The 17798-nt window shown below is 40.6% G+C and overlaps 1 long non-coding RNA gene across 1 annotated transcript in view; it reads right to left on the bottom strand.

Moving 5' to 3' along the window:
- Positions 1-17798, bottom strand: part of LOC141277454 (uncharacterized) — a 326561-nt gene that overhangs the window by 20753 nt on the left and 288010 nt on the right. The gene's annotated exons all lie outside the window — the stretch shown is intronic.

The raw sequence follows: 17798 nt of genomic DNA, 5'->3' as shown, positions 1-17798 counted from the left end.
ACAATCGTCTGTTTTAAAATACATGTTTTCACAATGTTCATTGCAGCTCTATTTACAACAGCCAGGACATGGAAGCAACCTAAGTGTCCAGTGACAGATGAATGGATAAAGAAGATGTGGCACATATATACAATGGAATATTACTCAGCCATAAAAGGAAACGAAATTGAGTTATTTGTAGTGAGGTAGATGGACCTAGAGACTGTCATACAGAGTGAAGTAAGTCAGAAAGAGGAAAGCAAATACCGTATGCGAACACATGTATATGGAATCTAAAAAAGAGAAAAAATGGTTCTGAAGAACCTAGGGGCAGGACAGGAATAAAGATGCAGACGTAGAGAATGGACTTGAGGACAGAGGGAGGGGGAAGGGTAAGCTGGGATGAAGTGAGAGTGGCACTGACATATATACACTACTGAATGTAAAATAGATAGCTAGTGGGAAGCAGCCGTGTAGCACAGGGAGATCAGCTCGGTGCTTTATGACTACCTAGAGGGGTGGGATAGGGAGATTGGGAGGGAGACGCAAGAAGGAGGAGATATGGGGATATATGTATATGTATAGCTGATTCACTTTGTTATAAAGCAGAAACTAACACACCATTGTAAAGCAATTATACTCCAATAAAGATGTTTAAAAGAAATAAAAAATAAATAAAAACACTAAAAAAAATAAAATAAAATACAGGTTTTATTATTATTCAGGTATGGGAAGGCCAACTGATCAGCTGATGGTTGCCACTGAAAAGGTAACTTGTTATTCACAGTTCCCAAGAGGAGGGGGTATGCCATGCCAAAGAGAAGCCACCCACGGAAGAACCACGTTCCTTCAGGAGGCAGAGGGGCGAGGGGAAAATGTGGGCAAGAGCCTTCATTAGCATTTCTGTGGGAAGAAAGGGGAGTGGTGGGGTATCCAGGCTGAGGTCTGGCTGGTCTGAATACTTCTGGCAGGCTCTGCGGCATAGGGACCATCCCTGGTTGTCTGGTACCCGGCCCTTGAGTGATTAAGGCAGGTGGATGGTGGCCCTGAGTGTGACAGCCTGATAGAGAAGGTTGTTAGGGGTGTAGGCTCTGGGTTGGTTGGTTTGCATTTGAGAGTTGGGCTCACAGGCGAGTCATTTACTATCTCTAGGAACTGGCTAGCCCTGGGAGGCACAGTCCCTCCAGGGTCAGCAAGGCTCCAGATGTCAAGGCATCAGAATGAAAAGGCATGCTTAATACACAGCCTGTGAAACTCAAACACAAATTCACTTAGGAAGTTTTCAATCTTTGTCAGAGAGAAAAGGAGAGACTAAGGAAACTGGCAGAATGAGGTAAAGTAGGGTAGACAATAAACTACACATCCCTTCTTAAAAAGTTCTGTTTCATCACAAAGGGTTAGTAAAACAGGTCTGGGGGGGGGCAGAAAACTCAGTGGATATATCTGTTATAGACAGCCACAGCACCCCTGCCCAGTAACCCGATGTTGTCAGATAAGGCATCATCTTCCACGAGGGACCTCCTTTTATTTTATTAAAAAAGCAGTTGCTATAATACCTTGCAGCTTTTGCTTTCTCTGATCATGAAGATTAGGAAAGTCCTGAATTATTTTTTTTTAAAGAATAAACTGAAACACCAAAGGTTAATGCCCTTTTGGGAGTTTAGTATACTAATGAATGAGTAGATAAGGCTCACTTTGAACCATCACTCGACTCAATGAGGATGATTTTTGTGTTTCCATGCCATGCAGTCTTTTCTGGGCTGGTGCATTTCTTCTGTGCTGTACATCCCTTTGGCACCCTGTAAAGCAGCTGCTTATCTGATTATTTCTGCTGAGAAAATACATTGCACATCCTGCTTTGCATGTGCTGCCTTGAATTATATTTCTGTTTTACCACTTGCTGAAAAAAACTGCATCTCAGCAGTGCCCCAACTCCCCTGGGAAAGACATCCATCAACACGGACCTGTTTTTCCCCTTAGGTGCCTGTCCACTTTGGTGCCTCTTATTAAGCCTCATAGGTTCCGATTCATCAAAATCATGCCCAGCAAGCCTTGAATTCTTCCTGAGGTGCATATTCAGCAGAATGCCAAGGAAGAGCAGAGACACACAGAGAGAAAGCACTGAAAGAGTGTGCAAATTAGGCTACCTGTTTTTATTCAGAAGACCCAAAAATGTAAAGGCATGGATCAGAGTTTTAAATAAAACCCATTCCTGACTTATTAAAACTGCCTTGCCTACCCTCCTCTATTCATTAATTGTCCAAGGAAGCAGGGAAGTTAGTGACCAAGATATAAGATTAGGAATATCCTAAGGGTTGTGATTCAGCAAGGAAGGATGCATGGACTTTGGTTTACGTATCTACCTACCTCTCTCCAGAGAACTAACATATTTGAAATAAACGTGAATGGAAAAATGTCACCTGTCATATTAAAGAATGTTAGGGGAAAAGGACACTGAGATGGGAAACTTGACATAAATCCAACTTAGAAATCACTTTGAATTTGAGCATATGTCCAATGTAATAGATTACCTAGGAATTGAACTGTAATTAGGTTGAGGAGATGTTAATGATTATACTATTTTTAGAAGAAATAATTACATGGTGATGAGGACATGTAACTGCAACTCCCTTGTGGCTGCAGGGGTTGTGGTCATTGATGGGACACGATGCTTCTCATGAGGGGGAAAGTAATAAATATACTTGGCCTGTTAAAAAACAAGGGCACAGAAGCATGGAGTCACCTTCTAGGAGCTGTGGGTGTGCGTGTGTGTGCTTAATCTCTTTGCAGAATGTGCTGGTCCTGATCTGAAGGCTCAGTTGAGTAAAGGAAGCAGAGCTGTGTACCAGGACAGGTAAGCCTAGTTCAGATGGCTATCGTGTGCAACGTCGAAAAGTCACTGGGCGTGGTGGTTGGCATAGAGAATTGTGTGTGTGTGTGTGTTTTTTAACTGTAGAAGTTTTTCATGTCGGATGTTCTCTCAGAGAACAGAAATTAAAGTGCCAGAAATTAAAGAGGAATAATAGAACACTTACTTTATAGATGGAGTCATTTTCATAGAGGAGATTATAATAGAGATTTTCCATTTCAGTCCACAGATTTTTCATAAGAGTAACTGAGCAAGGATTTCTTGCTCACAGTCTTTCCCACTATGTCTTTTTTAGAGGGAAATGAGGTCTTTTGCAAGAAAGTTGTTGTTCAAAGTATGTCCACAGAACCTGACTTTAAGACAACCCTTTTGAGACTATAAGTCACTGGAAGAAGATGTGAAGTTTTCTTATTCTATGTGGATCTGTTGTTCTGGTTAATGTGTGTGTATGTGTGTGTGTGTGTTTAATCCATTTGCAGATGGAGTCATTTAACACACTGCTGCCTATCTAAGTGATAACCTTTCTCTGGGGGATTTGCAAGGCTTGGAGACCAAGGAATGGCTTTTCAAATAAATATTTTATCAAAAGGTTGAAACAGGCACAGACACACAAAGGTCTGATGCAAACCCTGTCAGTTGCCTTTCAGTGTGCAGTCGTCCCGTGAACATTCACATGCCAACTCCAGAGGGAACCATGCTCCCAGAGGTTAGAATTAATTCTGAGAAGGCTGATTATTTAAAAATTAATTAATTAATTAATTTTAGTTTTGGCTGCGTTGGGTCTTTGTTGCTGCGCGTGGGCTTTCTCTGGTTGCGGCGAGAGGGGGCTACTCTTCTTCATTCCGGTGCACGGGCTTCTCATTGCAGTGGCTTCTCTTGTTGCGGAGCACGGGCTCTAGGCACGCGGGCTTCAGTAGTTGTGGCTGGCGGGCTTAGTTGCTCGAGAATGCTGATGTTTAATTTGTCACTCAGTATGCAGCCCAGCGATGGAGTGAATATCTATCTGGGCAAGAGGGACGCACCACCTTCCCAGCCCCTGCTGGTTGGCAACGCACCAGAAGCAATGAGAAAAAAGAATCCAAAAGAAAGAGAAGGAACAGTAGGGGTTCTGGATCTCCAAATATGATCAGTTTCCAAGATCCTGTGTTTTGATACAAAGCCTTGGGAGGCTAATAGATGCTGTATTTTCAGTCTGATTTGTGAGATTTTTCTGTTTGCTTGCTTCTGCTTTTTGTTTGTGTTTTGGTTTTTCATTGTAGACATTTTTTTTTGCTCTTCTCTGAAAAAACTAGGGCATAAAACTTCCAGAAACTTAATGCTGAGGCCTGAGATCAAGTGAAAGGGCAGAAATCAGCTGCTAACCCACAGATCTGAAAATGTGGTTTTAACTTAGAAAAAATACAAGGTAGGGAAACATTTTGAAAGAAAATACTCTGTCTGTTTTCTCCTGAACTACCTGACACCAACTTCCAAATTATACTCCTCTCATTTGAAAATGGATTTTTATTTAAATGGTGTTTATTTTATGTCAAATTATACATGCATGTACTTCAAGGATCCAAATCTGTTTTTTTCTACAAGGCTTGTTACAAAAAACAGCATTCTGACCTCCCCCTTTTTTTCCCTCAAAAGCAACAACTTTCAACTCTTCAGCTGATGTTCTCTGAATTTACCTACATATCTCTAAAGAACATGCACATATTTCTGCTTGGTTTTTCAGTTATAGATGTTATCAATTAACTCACTGCTATGAAAGATTAGCTCTCTTTCACCACCTCCTCGCCCCAAGTACATACATACATAATAGCCTCCCTGTTCACACATTTTCCCAATACACTCGTATTATAATTCTGGTTACAGTATTCAGTGTTTGTATTATGACTGGTAAACACTCTCTAAAACTGAATCATGATTACTTTTATTTCCCTTCACACCATGTTTTCCTTCCCTGAAGTTAATAATTATCTTGCTTTTTTTCCCTTTCTACTTAGCTTCCTTTTTTTTTTAATTAAAAATGATCCTGAGCCTTTCATCCAGTGGTACACTATACAACATGTTCAACACTTTAGGTGTTCTGTCAATTTCATATTTTTGAAGAAATCTCTCCTAGAGTTTTCTGATTTGCTCTTAGGTAATTGGTATACAGATGTCATCTTGACATTTCTCTTTATTATTATGCTGGTTATTTCCTCTGCTTCTTTTTGTATCACATTTCACATTTCCCTGGGTCCCTTGTGTTCTTCCTTTTTTGATTATTTGCTTCATTTGCTTAATGAAATATATTTTCCAGTGGCTTCTTAAGAAAGAGCACATTGGAGGTAAATTTTCAAGGCAATTTTTATGCATGCCTAAAAATGGCTTTACTCAACCTTCACATTTAGTTGCTAGCTTAGTTCAGTATACAATTTTAGATTGAGAATAATTTGATAGTGTGGGAATTCTTTTTTTTTAAAAAAGCAGAACAATACTTGGATGTAATAGTCAGCTTGTGCTAAGGTATTTTGCAGTAACGAACAATCCTTCTAAAATCTCGTTCATTTACAACAGTGATAGTTTATCTCTCACTTGGTTTTTATGCTGTCAGCTATGAGTCATCTTTAATGAGGCTCCATAGGCCTTCTCACTTCAAGATCTAGGAGGAGGTAGAAGTTCCAGCCTGACCCATTCCTTTCCTGGCAAGGGAAAGAGTAAAAGAGTTGGTGGTATTATATGACTCTCAAAGCTTTTGCTCAAATGTCCCTGGCTGAAGAATGTCCATAGAGTGGGTGGGGAATTATATTTCTAATGCAGAGAGATATTAACGATACAAGTTATGTGACAATTGGAGGGGATCTATTATTCTGTTATACAAAGGGGAATAGACATTTAGAAAATATATTACAACCAAACAGATAATGTTAATGTTAGGGTAACAACTATATTTGTCGTCACAGAGGACTTTTTATAGCCTGGCTTTTTTTTAGCTTTTTTAAAGAGTAATGACATGGGTGAGTAATACCTCCTATTCAGTATCTTCCATTTATTCACCTGTATTTCACTCTTTCACTGCTATGAGTGTGGTTAGAACCATGTTGATGTTTGCTCTCACTTGGTTCTAGAAATATATTTTCAAAGTTAAAATGGACTATAGAAGCCATTTGGTATAAACTATTGATTAGGTACAAATTTCTAGAGTGTAAACCTTGGCCCTCTCACTTAAAATTCCTAAATTACATGTTGGAGTTTAGATTACTCATATGTAAAACAGGGATACTGATAGTTGATTCACCAGGATGTTTTGAGAATTAAAGGCCATAATATATTCAAAAAAACATAGCCAAGTGTGTGACCTATATCAAGTACTCTCTTCATACTGGTTAAATGTGAATTTCTCCAGATTATGAATCAACAGAAGCTCGACATTGTAGACAGAGTAAGAACTAAGTATACATTAGCCCCCAAGCTCACTTATTAGAGACAGTATTTATTACCATTATCAGTAGGCTGAGATAATGCATTTTTACTTACAGTCAGCATTTTCATTGTTAACCCACATAAACACAAGATTCCCAGAAAAGCTGAATAAAAAGGTTGACTTAAAAGAAAGCCAGCAACCTAAATGTCCATCAACAGATGAATGGATAAAGAAGATGTGGTATAGATACACAGTGGAATATTACTCAGCCATAAAACAGAATGAAATAATGCCATTTTCAGCAACATGGATGGACCTAGAGATGATCTTATTACCAAGTGAAGTAAGCCAGACAGAAAAAGACAAATATCATATGATATCACTTACATGTGGAATCTAAAAAAGTGATACAAATGAACTTATTTATAAATCAGAAATAGACTCACAGGTATAGAAAACAAACTTATGATTACCAAAGGGGAAAAGTAGGGAGGAATAAACTAAAAGTTCAGGATTAAAATATAAACACTACTATATATAAAATAGATAATCAACAAGGACCTACTGTATAGCACAGGAAACTCTCCTTAATATCTTATAATAACTTATAATGAAAGAGAATGTTAAAAAAAAGATATATATTTATATATAACTTTTTTTTGCTGTACATCTGAAACTAATACAACATTGTAAATCAACTATATTTCAATGCAAATTAAAAACAAGAAAGACAGGCTGTATTATTTTCAACCTGCTCCTGATTCTTTTTACAAACATGGCTTCACACTTATTGTTTATAGACAAGAGCCCATGCATATGTGTGTGGCTGTCTTATCATTGAGAATAGACTGTGAAAGTTCTCACCTTCACCTAACAGCTCATTCTAGCTTCCAGCCGATTGAATGTTTGGTTCTATTGAGCAGGTTGAGGGAGCTTCCAGGGCAACGGAGGCAAAGTTTACTAAAATCAATCTGAGATGCAAGATTGTAATTTTCAAACTAGTCCCATCATGGAATGTAAAGTTTGATCTTATTCTTGAAATCTGTAGAATTTAGAGGAGCTTTACTTCCTGAGTGGAACTTTTTCCTCCAACAACTTTGATGTTAGAAAACTCTGGTTTTGACCTCTGAACATACTTTGGGCTTACTGGAAAAGAAGCCCCTAGCCTAGTGCATATTGCCATCTTGGTAATATCAAAGGTAAATCATAGCTGGTAGTACACTAATGGTTATTGCTGCCCCTCAGTACTTTCCCCAAGAGAACTGTATTTCTGGAGTGGGAATGATGAAGTTATCATTTACAGTTCATAATCTCCATAAGGCACCGACAACAGATCTAAACTCTATTCCTTGATACATGAGTACCATTTTCTTTCTCTCTCATTCTCTCTCTCTCGCTGTCAGTATTTTTCTTCTTAAGGAATTCATATGGGTCTCTATCTTCTCTTCTGACATTTGTCTCTGTGTTTGAAATGACAGTAAATAATACAGAACTTAACGGCTGCCTAAACACCATATTCAAGTCAGGATCAAAAATCCCTTACCCTCAACATTTTTCTCTCTAATAGAAACTTAGCCTTATAGTTCTCAGGGGAAAAATTATGTTGGTGAAACCTAAAAATATCTTAGCTCTTGATAAATGACTCTCCAAAGTCCAGGATGTTATTATTACTTAATAATCTAGAACGCTGAAGATGAATATCTGTTCCTCAGGGTGTGAATGAAAGGGTATTAAATTGGCCCTTAAGGACCTTTTTAGTTTTTGTTTTAGTTTCCTAGGGCTGCCATCACAAATGACACAAACTGGGCAGCTTAAAACAAAAGAAATTTATTCTTTCACAGTTCTGGAGGCCAGAAGTCTGAAACCAAGGTGTTGACAGAGCTGTGCTCCCTCCAGACGCTTTAGGGAAGAATCCTTTCTTACCTCTTCCAGCTTCCGGTGGCTATTGGGGTTCCTTGGCTTGTGACCACAGCTCTTCATCTTTGCACTCCCTTCCCCTCTGTCTCCCTCAAAATCCCCTCTGCCTCTCTCTTATAAAGATATATGCTATTGCATTTGGGACCCAGCCAGATAATCCAGATAGCTCACCCTCTCCAGATCTGTAAATTAATCACATCGTGTGCCCTGTGAGATACCATTACAGGTTCCTGGGATTTGAGGTGGATATCTTCTTAAAGGCCACTGTTCAACCCTCCACAGTTCTTCTTTTAACTGCCCATAGCTATAAAATCAAGTGATATTTTTTTCCTTTTTGAGACTGACGCTCCGGAGGACTTTTCCCAATGGGTTTATGACATCCTCTGTTAGGAGATTCCCTTCATCCAAGTTCAGTCTGAGATCATTGGTCTTCCCTCTCCCCCGGCCTCCCTGACTACTCTCACGTGTTTTCTAATGTGGACACGCATGGCTCTTCCTGATGCACTGTCTCCTTTTTCACATCCAATGGTACATCAAACGCACACAGAGAATTGGGGCCATCCCAGATTTCAGGTTGGAGCTAGCACACGATTTGACGTGTAACGGTGGGTTACAGTCCGTCCTGGGAGCTCCTGGTGGAGTCTTCCTTCTGTATGTGGTTGTTGAGGGCTTCACTGTCTTCCTTTGGGGCTTAGGGGCTTTTAAGCAAATGATCGTGGTTCTCAGGGAGCTCACTGGGATCTGATTCCAGTTTTTGCTGTCTGGTCTCCATTTTTCAGGGGTGAGCAAGGGGAATGCCCATTAGTAGGTAGGAGAGGAAATAGAGAAGAGAAGGGTAATACTCGTCCCTCTTTTCCATCACAACAGTTGGAACAAACTATGAGAACAATGGGGGGGGTGTCCACACACCCTAATAATCTCTGTAACTACAGTAACTTCACCAAAAATCAGGACCAGAACTAGACCGAGTTTTCTGAGTACCTCCCTGCATGGAACTTGATTTGCAGCTGTCAGTTATTCTCCTGGAAATAACCACATCTGTAGTTTCCTCCTCAATTCATAACAGGTTCCCACTGATTTGTCCTCTGCTGCCTCTTGCCAGACTCAGTCTCTCCTCCAAAGCACTGAATGAACCATTTGTGCCCTGACGCACTGCTAGGAATAAGCCTGACAGGGATTTCACATGAAATGACTCAAACAAAGGTGTGACCTCTGGTCGATTCACTCTGAAATGTTTTTTGTTTGTTTTTTTGGCCGCCGTGTGGGGCATGCAGAATCTAGTTCCCCGACCAGGGATCAAACTATGCTACCTGCAGTGAAAGCGTGGAGTCTTAACCATTGGACCTCCAGGGAAGCCCCAGGTTCACTCTGAAATGGATCAGGGTGAAAAATAAAGCACTGAGCATAGTTCAATGCTCAGGAGGGTAGCCACACGTACCAACTTCTATGCTTACCTCCGGTTCCCTCTATTTTCCATGCCTTGGTCACAAGGGAACTTATAGAGTGCATATGGATGGATTATCATGTATCCTGGGAAAATGATTCAGATTTCATGCCCTATATGCAGCCGCTCATCAGCATCTTTTACGAGCATCTACATCAGCAGGCAAAGAAAACCTTGGGTGGCTCGCTGCTGATACAGTCAATGTCCACCTATAAAAGCCTAATGCTTTTATAAAATTTAAAGAAAAGTTAGAAGAAAGACAAAGGATCCCGAATGAGGTATCCTAGGGCTGTCATAATAAATTACCACAAACTGGGTGGCTTAAGACAACAGAAAGTTATTCTCACATTTCTGGAGGCTAAAAGTCTGAAAGCAAGATGTTGGCCTAGCTGTTCTCCCTCTGGATGTTCTAGCAGAGAATGCTTCCTTGCCTTTCCCAGCCTGTGGAGGCTGCTGGTGTTTCTTGGCTGTGGCCGCGTATTTCCAACCTGTGTTCATCTGCACTCACCTTTCTTCTTTGTGTTTTCTTTCCTTTTTTTTTCTCCTATGAGGTCACTGGATTTAGGACCTACTCTAACCCAAGATGACCTCATCTCCAGATTCTTAATTACTTAATTGCATCTGCAAAGATCCTTTTTCTAAGTAAGATCTCGTTCACAGGTTCCAGACAGACCTATCTTTTTTGAGCGGGGGCAAGGAGGTCACCAGTTAACCCACTACAACGAGTGCATGACTGGCTGCCTTCCCACGGGCCACACCTGTTTTTTTTTAGAAAAAGTCATCACCTAATAAGGAAGTGCATTTCTATCTCATGATGTGTGGTTGCAAGTTAGATACAAACATGGTAGATGACTATGAGAGACAATGTGAAGACAGATGGTAATATGAAAACTGGATTCCCTTTATTGCCTTTGGATTTTAATGCTGAAGTTTCAGCATTTTATATTTCTCTAGCCATAAAACCCATGCACATCTTAGGTGTATTTTCCTCTGACGTCAAAGAGAAGGATAATATTTCCTTGTTAAAGGTGATAGTTCTTCTGTGGACTTCTGTGATTTTGTTAATGTGAACATAGTTTGGTGAGAACAGTATTTCCACAAAGAACACATTACTAAACTTACAGGTGATGATGCTTCAACACACACCTTCTCATAACCTCCAAACTGTACAAAAATATTGTTTCCAGTACTACAAAAAAATCTTTTGGCTAGTTTCACGTTAGATAATATTTAAATTCCCTTAAGCACCTACTAGCCAACTCAATGACTGACCATAGTTTTACTTTGTTGAATCTGTTTATACATTTTGTGACTTTAAAAAAAAATCACACTTCGATATGATCTCTGCGAAAGAGTGTAGGTGTGGGATTTAAAATCTTCTTGGTTGTGTACATAAATTCCCCTTTGGAAACTGCCAGCTGCTCTTCTAAGAAGTGAATAACTTATTTGAGCATCAGCTTTGGGATTAATTAAAAAATATGCCAGTGTCTTATCCCAAAGACAAAATTATCATTCCTCTCTTAAACCTTGTCAGACCTAATGGATCCTTTCCCATGTTGCATTTCAGGAGTTCAGTCTGTCTTCACACAGGACATTTGGACAGTGCTTCTCAAATTTTAATGTGCATACAAATCAATGGGGGATCTTGTTAAAATGCAGATTCTGATTAAGTCAGCCTGACAGAAGGTCTGAGATTTTGCATTTCTAACAAACTCCCAGGTGATGCCCGTGCTGCTGGTCTATAGATGACACTTGGACGAGCATAATTTTAGGATGTGCCACATAGTAAAAGCAATAAAAAAGGTGGTATTTAGAAAAACTGGTGCTTGGTTTGGGAAATAACTGATTACATTCAGGTCTAGAATCTTGGAAGGTGAGCACAGAGTTTATGGTCTACTGGTAGAACCTGAACACTGTAATAGTGGAGATGACTTTTGCCATACAGTCTCTTGTTTTCGCCTACTCTGCATCCATATTTCCTTTAATGAACTTCTCCTGCTTCATTTCATGAATTCCTGGAAAAAATGACAATTATGGGGTTGACTTCCTACCAAAAATCACCATTACCAGTAGTAGTACACGCCCCAGAATGAATATACATGCCTTTTTGGATGAATATATAGATTTTCAAAAGGGAAATCCCTTTTCTGCTGAGAATATTAAGCTGGAGGGATGTGACTCTGGACTATTTGTAAAAAGGAAGCCAACAGATAAAAGCAAGCAGAACTAACAATATTTTCATACCTGGATTACACATGAGTGAAGCCTGCTCTTCTTATTGTGGAAGATTATAAATTTCCTAAGATATTTTCGGTAGTCATTTTTCCCACTTGTAACTGAAAGCATTTTGATTAATACATTTGCAGAGATTTAGATCAACTGGTCCACTGAATAACTGTGTCTTCACTTGGGTTCCCCAGAAAATAAGGCCTGAAGCAAAAGTTTTTGTGCTCCTTCTTTATTAGGAGACTCAGTCCAGGGAAGGAGGAGTGAGGACTTAGGACAATAAGGTAGGGAAGGAGAATAAAGTGAAGGTGTATGACTGAGCTGACCTCTGCTTGGTATCAGGATCATCTGATTATTGAATTCCAGTAGGATCTTTTGCTGAGAGGCTGTATGAACAGTGTCTCAGGAAAGTCTGCTTGGTGGGGAAAAAGGCAGAAGAATATATGTGCTCTTCTTTGTCTCTTCGAGTAGAAGTTGGCCCCTTGGTGTTTTAATTCACCTATACTTCCAGGTGGTGTATGGTGGACACTTAGTCCCTTGGCATTTGAAGCCTCAGCAACAACAGAGCCTCAGGGCAGGAAGTAAAGGATCTCAGGAGAGACCCTTTGGGATTGTCCTTACATGAAGCTGGCTGGTCACCACATGTCAACTGTCCTAGAACAACTGTCACAGTTCCTGGAGACAGGTGCGTATGGGAAGATCTGAGCTGGTACATTCTGTTGCTTCCTTCTAAATCTGTATGCTCTATTCTGCATCTTGGTGACTAAAAGCCGCCTGCCCAGCAAGCTCCCCTAGACGATATTTTATGCAGTGTAGTTTTCCTTTGAAGGCCTTCGTTTGAGGGTCCTCTGGTGATACCAGGTGTATTAGTTTCCTAGAGCTGCTGTAACAAAGTACCACAAACTAGGTGGCATCAAACAGTAGACATTTATTTTCATATTTCTGGAGGCTTGAAGTCTGAAATCAAGGTATCATCAGGGCTGAGCTCCTTCCAAAGGCTTTAGGGCAGAATCCTTCCTCACCTCTTCCAGCTTCTGGTGGTTCCCGACTTTCCTCAGCTTGCAGCAGCCAAGTTTCTGCCTCTATCTTCATGTGGCCTGCTATGTCTCTGTGTCCTCTCCTTTTCTTATAAGGACGCAAGTCATTGGATCTGGGATCCACTCTACGTCTACTATGATATCATCTTGAGATTCTTAACTAACTCTAACTGCAAAGACTCTATTTCCAGAGAAGGTCACATTCTGATTGCAGGTGGCTATGAATTTTGGAGAGACACTGTTTAGCTCACTACACCACACTAAAGTTGTAAGGATAGAGAGAAGCTTAGTTTATTGCATTGTATGTGATCTCATTGACCTCACGATGCATGGAAGCATGACAGATTTGTGCAACGTGGCTTTAGCTCAGAATAATACATTTTTATGTATAGTTCGTCCTCAAGATTTTGCAGCTCAAGTTCCTCATCTCATTTCACTATAATTCTGATCTCTTCCAAGCTCCTTGTATAACTGCTAAAATAGCAACTCATATACCAGAATAAGCAGTGGGTGGCATTAATATAAAATGCAAATATATTTTAATGTGTCCTAAGGGCGCTCATTCAGTAATTTTATCTACTTTGGGGGCCCTTGTTCGCCTATGAGAAATAAAGTACCAACCAATGCTCAAGTTCAATGGGCATCTGAAAATCCCAGTTGGAATCATCAGGCCTCACTAGCCACAGAATCCAGGAGCTGGAAGTACCACTGAGGATCACACCTATTTTCACTAAAACCTGCATCACCAGTTCACTAAAAATAAGGTAAACATCACAGTTACATTGATTATATAAAGCAAATACGGACAACATGAAAATCAGCTCTAATAATGTCCTGATTAAAAAAGGAACCATCATGAAATATAAAAATACAAAAGTAAGAAAGGATAATTCTTGAGATACAAATCAAACTGATAAGACAAGGTTTGAGACATTCACTGCAGACCTTTTCCTGAGATCAGTATTGCAATAATATGATTTGCTCTATATTAGAGTCTAGGTATCATTTTTTAAATTCCTAATGAGTTAATGAATAAATGAACGTGTATCTTATTTAGGACCTTTTATTACATACTTCCACTCTGCTTAGTTATGTCTGAAATTCCCTAGACTGCAGTCTTAGCCATCCTTTCTTCATTTAGGGATCAGGCTGAAAATTCATGGGAAAGTTGCCCCAATAGCTTAAATTCACACACTAAGATGCAAATGACACATCAAAGCCTTTTCTGAAAGTATGCGTTAACTTCGGGGAGAAGTAGAAACTCATAAGGGATCTTGAGAGAGTACAGAAAGTAGAGGTTACCTTAAGCATACAAATTTACATGGTAGAATTTCCATCTAAGGCCCAACTTCAAACACTCTCATCCTTCGAGAATGGAGCTGTAGCTTAACTCTCTACCACCATGTAACCTTATAATCTAACAGTCCTGGAGTAAGTGGAAGAAGTAGAATTCTTGGGACTAACTGTGAATCAAAGCTCAGTGATGGAATAAGAAAAAAATGTGAGATGATACTGGTCATATATCTTTCAATCTCCACAACATACAAATCACAATATTACATCAGAGTTTAAACTCTTTTTGAGTGAATTCTGTTGCTGCCACTGCCCCCATTCAATGTTGTCTTGATAGTTTCTCCTTAAGCAAAGGGACAGAAGGAGTCCGCACAGATGCAGAACTCAGGCCAGGATCATCAGATATAGTTTTGCTAGCTTCCTGACTTTCATCCAAGAGACTAAATATATTCAAATATTATTGGGTAGAAGAGGCATTTATTTTGTCAAGGTCACTGATGAAAGGGAGAGGGGGAACAACTAGGAAAATAAGAATCAGTGAAATCCCACTTATCTGGAAAGGCTTTGACCTTAAATCATCTTTAATTGGTATTATAATTGGCTATCATTTTTAGAGAATATAACCTCAATGTGAAATGAGTGCCACTAATTTATGTCTCCTAGAGAAGGTAATTTGAAGAGTTTTTCTCAAAATCGAAGATGCGGTACATATATACGATGGAATAGTACTCAGCCATAAAAAAGAATGAAATAATGCCATTTGCAGCTACATGGATGGACCTAGAGATGATCATACTGAGTGAAGTAAGTCAGACAGAGAAAGACAAATACCGTATGATATCACTTATATGTGGAATCTAAAATATAACACAAATGAACTTATCTGTGAAACAGAAACAGACTCACAGACATAGAGAACAGATTTGTGGTTGCCGAGGAGGAGGCAGAATACGGGAGTGATGGATTGGGAGTTTGGGATTAGCAGATGCAAACCATTGATATTACATACAGAATGGATAAACAACAAGGTCCTACTGTATAGCACAGGGAACTATATTCAATACCCTGAGGTAAACCATAATAGAGAAGAATCTGAAAAAGAATATATATATCTGAATCACTTTGTGTACACCAGAAACTAACACAACGTGGTAAATCAACTATACTTCAATAAAATCGTTTTTAAAAAAGTTTTTCTTTAAATCAAATGTATCAATATGCCCCCCCACCTGTCTAATGGCGGAACCCAGCTCTTCCTCTCTTGCGGAAATCTCTGAAAGTTCCCCCAAAAGGAGTTGTTATTCCACTAATGCTTGTCCCACTCTGTATTGCCCTGGTCACCTCCACTGACCCACTCAACCTGACCTTCACTGACACCTGATACACCGGTTCTCCAAACTGCTGCTGCCTAGAGTACTCCAAGATTTCACCTGCATTCAAATCACCAGGGCTGGTCTTTTGGGTGGGATCTCCCTTTCTCTCTCTTTCTCTCTCTCTCTCTCTCTCTCCCTCCCTCTCTCTTTTTGGGAAAAAATAGAAATGTGTGATTATACATGTAAACTTTCAGAATTTTCATCTCAAACTTTGGTGTCTACGTTTATCACGAGAAGTTTGTTTTAAAGGTAGAATCCTTGCCCTGCCTTCAAACATTCCAATTCATTTGGTCCAGTGCCACAACTTTCAGAAATCATCCGGATATACAAACGTGCTGCTTTGTTCCATACTTTGAGGTATTAATTTGTTTTGTTTCTTCCTTGTTACCCCCTCCCCTTTTCTTCTCCATCTTCAGTCAATAGCCCCTCCTCTTCCCATCTCAAGGAGGAATGTGGCAGCGAAAGCAGAAAAAATATGTTTTCTCACTGATGTTGGTTTCCAAAAGTCTTATTTTCTAGACTAGAGGGATTTGAGATTATCATCCTCTTTTTGGTCACACTACTGCGTATCATGTGAGGCCCAAGGGAGAAATCACCACAGGAAGCATCCAGGTGGATGGACACATAGAAAGTTTTGCCAAGAATTCCCAAGTCTGTTGGTGTGGAGAGAAACCAATAGACTCACCAGAACTGGAGGGCCCAAGGGTGCTGAGGTGACGGATGTGTCCACACAACCTAGGTAGACCAGTTGCCCCTCTATTCCAGTGCCTGGGTGCTTCACAAGTCCCTAGTGTACTATGGTACCACCTGAGGGTCTTTCATTGTCTTCCCCAAAGAGAGCTAATAACTAAGAACAACATCACACTTTTATATTCCAGGCATGGTTCTCAATGTTTTAAATAAAGTAATTCATTTATTCCCTGCAACAACCCTATGAGGAATGTACTATGAGCTCCATTTTACAGCTGAGGGAACCAACTCACAGAGAAGTTAAGTAACTTGTCCAAAGTCACACAGCAAGCCACCAAGCTGAGATTCAAACACAGGAGCTATGGGACCTGTCTTAGTCTGCTCAGGCTGCTAAAACAAAATACCATACACTGAGTAGATGGATTAAACAACAGACATTTACTTCTCCCAGTTTTGCGGGCAGGGAAGTCCAAGATCAAGGTGTGTGCTGATTCAGCTCCTGGTGAGAGCTCTTTTCCCAGAGTGATGGTGGTGTGATCATCTTGCTGTGTCCTCACATGGCAGAGCAAGCAAGCTCTGGCATCTCTGCTTCTTATCAGAACACCAATCCCATCATGGGGCTCCACCCTCATGACCTCATCTGAACCTCATTATCTCCTAAAGGCCCCGACTCCTAATACCATTACCTTGGGAGTTACGGTTTCAAAATACGAATTTTGCAGAGAAAGAGGGCACAAACTTTAAGTCCCAAAAGAACAGGAGCCCATGACCTGAGTCAAAAGACTGCCGTTGAAAACAAATCCATAGAATTCGGGGACACCTGAGCTTGTGAACTGAAACTCATACTACTTCCACTAGGAAGCACACACACAGACACGGCGCCATAGAGCAGCACCACACAATCTGCCAGGAATAAAGTGCATGCACTGTAGGGGCTGAGGAGCAACTGTTCCAGGGAAGTTTCTGTTAGAGAATTCTGGACCTGGACTCCCTCCATCCAGGCTAGTCCCAGGTTAATCACCACTGAGTAGAAAGCACAAGGCGTGACAGGTTGTCTACAAGCTACGTGCACTGTGTTAAGAAATCAGAGGGCGGGGGCTGGGGGCGGGGGCAAGGACTTGAGATGAAGCTGGAAAAGGAAGAGCAATGTGCCGGCGCCCCACAACTGTGAAGAGAGAGCCTGCGCGGGGGGAAGGCACACTGACACCGACTCATGCTCGGCAGCCAGGCAGTTTGAGGCCAAATAAAGCAAGATGCGCCTCTTTCATCTCAGGTGTTGCTCATTAAGAAACATTCTTCCTACCTTTGCATCGCAGCAAGGGCTTCTCCCCACATCTGTTCTCCCACCAGAGCCCAGAGCTTTCTGACCGGGGAAGCAGAGATCAAAGTGGGGCTCAGAGGACTGGAAATGAAGCCCTGGGGCAGGAAAGCATGCTGGGGACACGGAATCCACAGCGGGCTGCGTCCTGCAGACCCAGGGCCTGGAAGCTGCTTTGTGGCACTACGGGGGCCACAGTGGATTTAACTAATGCGGAGTAGCAAGCAATTCCTTGCTATTTATCAAGTGCTGCACTTT

The sequence above is a fragment of the Tursiops truncatus genome, chromosome 21 (genome assembly GCF_011762595.2).
Source record: "Tursiops truncatus isolate mTurTru1 chromosome 21, mTurTru1.mat.Y, whole genome shotgun sequence".
NCBI lineage: Eukaryota > Metazoa > Chordata > Mammalia > Artiodactyla > Delphinidae > Tursiops > Tursiops truncatus.
Note: the sequence above shows the minus strand (reverse complement) of the source record. Positions and strands in the feature narration are given on the sequence as shown.